Source organism: Salvelinus sp. IW2-2015, unplaced genomic scaffold, assembly GCF_002910315.2.
Source record: "Salvelinus sp. IW2-2015 unplaced genomic scaffold, ASM291031v2 Un_scaffold4240, whole genome shotgun sequence".
NCBI lineage: Eukaryota > Metazoa > Chordata > Actinopteri > Salmoniformes > Salmonidae > Salvelinus > Salvelinus sp. IW2-2015.
Window position 1 is genome coordinate 1 of NW_019945511.1, and position 5226 is coordinate 5226.

Consider the following 5226-nt stretch of genomic DNA (forward strand, 5'->3'; position numbering starts at 1 on the left):
ACACAAACCAAAAACCCACACACACACACACACACACACAACCACACACACACACACACACACACACACACACACACCACACACACACACACACACACACACACACACACACACACACACACACACACACACACACACACACACACACACACACACACACACTGTTTTGATACACTGATACCAGTTTGGAAACTGGCCATTTGATGCAGGGAAATAAACTCAACTGGGTTGATAATGTAATGTTTCAGTAGAAAACTGTCTTAGTCAGGTTTTTCAGTAGTTGTTCTGAAATGCTCTGTGTAATCAGTGTGCTTTGATGACAGAGATGTTAATCTAGATCGTGGGGTACTCCTAGGAATCTGTCCACCATACATGCTCACTGGTGTGTGTCCACTTATCAGCTGGGCACACACACCAGCCACACACATCCACACACACACACACACACGCACGCACGCACGCACGCACGCACGCACACACACACACACACACACACACACACACACACACACACACACACACACACACACACACAACACACACAGACACACACACACACACACACACAACACACACACACACACACACACACACACACACACAACCACACACACACACACAGTACATCAGAGACAGGCTCAGTCAGACTTTATCTCAGGGCCTTTGGCTGAGCATGTGTGTGGGTGTGTTCCATGCTAGTGTGGTGTGTGTATATGTGTGTGTGTGTGTGTGTGTGTGTGTGTGTGTGTGTGTGTGTGTGTGTGTGTTGTGTGTGTGTTGTGTGTGTGTGTGTTGTGGTGTGTGTGTGTGTGTGGTGTGTGTGTGTGGTGTGTGTTTTTCCACAAGTGACTGTCAGGCATAAACACAGCTGATAAAGGTATTAATCACCTTGCTTTATCTTGATGCTGCTACGGTCACACACACACACACCACACACACCACACACACACACACACACAACACACACACACACACACACCACACATAACACACACACACACACACACACAGATTACTTCTTCCCCTCAGCTGTGTGTGTCCCTGTCATTAGGTCAGACGGAACAAGATGTTAAGAGAGCAAAAACTCCCAGCCTGCCCCTCTTCTCTGATAACATTCATCTCCATGTTTTTGTTACGTTCTCATAAACATTCTTTCACTGAGACAATACTGAAGTTCAGACTGCAAATCGAGACACAAAATTAATCTCTATTAAAGGTTTAGTTTGTTTTTGTAAGCATTTTTGTGATCAAGACCCATGCAAAAGTACTGGAAGTGAGTCAAGACACACTACATTCATTGCCATTCAGTGGCCTCTCTGCTCGCCTCTCCTAATATCTTTGTCAGATAAGATATGTGCAACATGGAGATTTAGAGATCATATGTGAAGAAAGCTGTTTATTTATACTAGGTTTAATAAAATCTCAGTAAATGACAGATGACGGATGACAGAGATATGCTATACCCACCCAGGAAGACTAGTGTGTGTATTTCTATGTGTGTGTGTCTGTGTGTGTACATTTGTGTGTGTGTACATTTGTGTGTGTGTTTGTGTGTGCACACATACATGCCAAAGTTATTATAGTTTTGTGTTTTTGTATAATTTTTTATTTTTGTTTATTTGTATTTGACATTGTTTAGTTTCAGTTAGTTTTCAGATTCATTTTACTAGTTTCAATTTAGTTTAAGTATTATGAAAACATCTCTATTTCGTTTTGATATTATTTAATTTCAGTTTTAGTTTTATTGTTAGGGATAGAAAGAAGCCTATGCGTGGGAGGCTAGGAGACATGTTGGTGTTTTTGGGATGTCACCTCTTGCCACCGAGGGGCAGTAATGGAGGACATTACTGCCCCACAGGTGATGGGTCAATTCATAGGTTAGGTTTAAAGGTAGACTCAGATGACGTAGATTCACGAAGTAAACAGTAGTAGTGGATCAATTTCCGCAACAACCAAGACCGTTAAAGCGCAAGCCTAAACTTCTCCACTGTTTTGGTCCAGTAGCTACCATGCTGTAGCAGCGTGAAGCGCACCTGTGTACATGCGCAGATCATTGGTCACCACCTTTCAAAGTGTGTTCCATTTTAGGGATACAAATTGTCCAACTTGCACCTACACCTAAAATGTTTTGACTGCAGTTGACTGCAAGTTTCTGCAGTTGCTCCTCACCGATGTCATACGTGAGTAAGACATTTAAACGTGTTAACCGTCGCAAGGCTGCCGGCCCAGACGGCATRCCTAGCCGCGGCCTCAGAGCATGCACAGACCAGRTGGCTGGTGTGTTTACGTACATATTCAATKTCCCAGTCTGCTGTCCCCACTTGCTTCAAGATGTCCACCATTGTTCCTCTACCGAAGAAAGAAAAGGTAACTGAATTAAATGACTATCGCCCCTTGGCACTCACTTCTGMCATCATGAAGTGCTTTGAGAGGCTAGTTAAGGATCATATCACCTCTACTTTACCTGACACCCTAGACCCACTTCAATTTGCTTACCGGCCCAATAGGTCCACTGACGATGCAATCACCATCGCACTGCACACCTAGCGGCCAGCTCCATTCTGGACATGAAGAATACCTATGTCAGAATTAGTGTCATGACGTACAGCTCAGCCTTCAACACCATTTACCCTTCAAGCTCATCATTAAGCTCGGGCCCTGGTGCTTGAACCCCGCCCTGTGCAACTGGGTCCTGGACTTCCTGACGGGCAGACCTCAGGTGGTGAGAGGTAGGAAACAACACCTACACTTCACTGATCCTCAACACAGGGGGCCCCACAAGGGTGCGTGCTCAGCCACCTCCAGTACTCCCTGTTCAGAAGATTCGGCTTGGGGCTCCTAAGACCCTCACAAACTTTCAGCAGATGCACAATTGGGAGCATCCTGTCAGGCTGTATCACCGCCTGGTACAGCAACTGCACCGCCCGCAAACCGCAAGCTCTCTAGAGTGGTGAGCGGTGCTGACAACGCATCACAGGGGGCACACTGCCTGCCCTCCACGCATACCTACCCACCCGATGTCAAAGGAAGCCAAAAAGATCATCAAAGACACAACACCACCCGCGAGCCACTGCCCTGTTCACCCTGTTATCATCCAGAAGGGAGAGGTCAGTACGCTGGGACCGAGAGACTGAAAACAGCTTCTATCTCAAGGCCATCAGTTAAATAGCCATCACTCGACGGCTACCACCCGGTTACTCAACCCTGCCCTTAGAGTGCTGCTGTCGTAGCATATACACTAGACATGAGATGAACTCACTAAGGCCTATTAATGATGGAACACTAGTCATTGTAATAATGTTTACGTACTAGCTTTCTATTCAACTGTATTTTAGTCAATGCCTTACTCCGGACATTGCTCGTCCTAATAATTTATTAATCTTCATTACTTTTGACTCTTATATTTTGTGTGTATTGTTGTGAGTTAGTTACTACTGCACTTGTTTGGAGTTAGGAAACCACAAGCATTTCGCGCCCCAATAACATCTGCTAAATATGTGTATGTGACTGTAACATCTGCCTAAAAGAGATATTTTGTGTAGGCTTGGGACCTTTTACAGACTTTGGATTGATCTAATGCGTGGACTCATGCTATTAGCCTATCTCATATAGCTGAGGAGGTGCTATCTGCTAGGCGGTAAGGATCCTCAGTTAGTGCTCATTTTCTACCTAATTAGTGATTATTCTCACTCAAAGCTAAGCAACACTCTATACATACCCAAGACTCTCTCTATACTTTTGTTTCTCTCCTCTCTCTCGTTCTACGTCTTCTCTGCTCTCTCTCTCTCTCTCTCTCTCTCTTCTTCTCATTCTCTACACTCATGTCTATCTCTCCCCTCTAGCAGTCTCTCTCGCTAACTTCCCTGCGCGTCTCTATCTCCCTTCTCTGTCTTCTCTCTCCTCTCTACCTCCTCCCCCTCCTCACCTCTCTCTCTCTCTCCCATCTGCTCTTATCTGCCCTCCTCATATTCTCCCTCCTACTCTCACACATCTCATCTGTCAGATGTATGAAGAAGATCTACAGCTGCCGTCATCCAGGAGCAAGAATAATGGCAGACGATACTACGCTCTCTCAAGTAGGACTCTATTACACGTGGACGGACGCGCCTCTTATAAGATGAGAGAGGCATGAGAGTTGTATCCTTTTGCGCAATAAATTGGTATATTGTTACACAGCTGGTCTTATTTCTAATCTCAGAACCATGCTAGAACTTTAATAGGAAGTGAGGGGTTGGTTTATAGGGTCAGGGTTTAAGGGTCCGGCTTTATAGGTCAGYGGTCAGGGTTAGATGTTTATGAAGACATAGGTTGCCACAAAGTTGACTGCTGGTGAGTAAGTGACAACACAAAGCCTCAAAAAATAAATGTTTTGAGGGTTAGAGGGCTATATTAGTGCGGTAGTAGCTCACAATTTCTTTTTTTTTGAAGACTTAGTTTCTTCCTAATTCCCCCCCAGCCCTACTCTACAGGGAAAGGCAGGGATAAAGGTAATGGGTACTATTCCCTATTCCCAATATAGTGCACTACTTTTGGCCAGGTCCCATGGGGCTATATAGTGAATAGGTGCCATTTGGTACACAGTGATGTGTCCAGCGGATCATCACACTGGCCTGGCTGGATTGTCCCTCCCTCTCTCTCCTGAGATAATGAGAAACACAGAGGGATAACAGAAGGCAAAGCTATTACCTACACAATAATCACTTTTTTACATAGTGCTAAGTATTGTGTATGTGTGTGTGTCTGTGTGTATGTGAATTTTTGCGTGTCTGTACCAATTTAACACCATCTGACACGTAGTACCCAGTGTCCCACACCATCGCTCTCTCTCTCTCTCTCTCTCTCTCGTCTATACTCCTTAATTCCTGTCCTTCAGATCGAGGTGAGTGTGTTTGAGGACCGCGGTTCGAGCGGCTCTAGCCACAGCAGCAGTGTGTCGTCTGGTGGCAGCAGCCAGCGGTGACTGGAGGATCAGCACCAAGGATATGGGTACCACCACAGAAGCAGTGGATCTTTCACCAACATCCGCATGCTGAAACAAGAGAGCACCCGCTTCTGACTATAGATGTATATCAATGTAATCTATATACTATCTCTAGTTCTGAGTATAGATGCATATCTAATCAATATACTATCTCTAGTTCTGAGTATAGATGCATATCTAATCAATATACTGTCTCTAGTTCTGAGTATAGATGCATATCTAATCAATATACTGTCTCTAGTTCT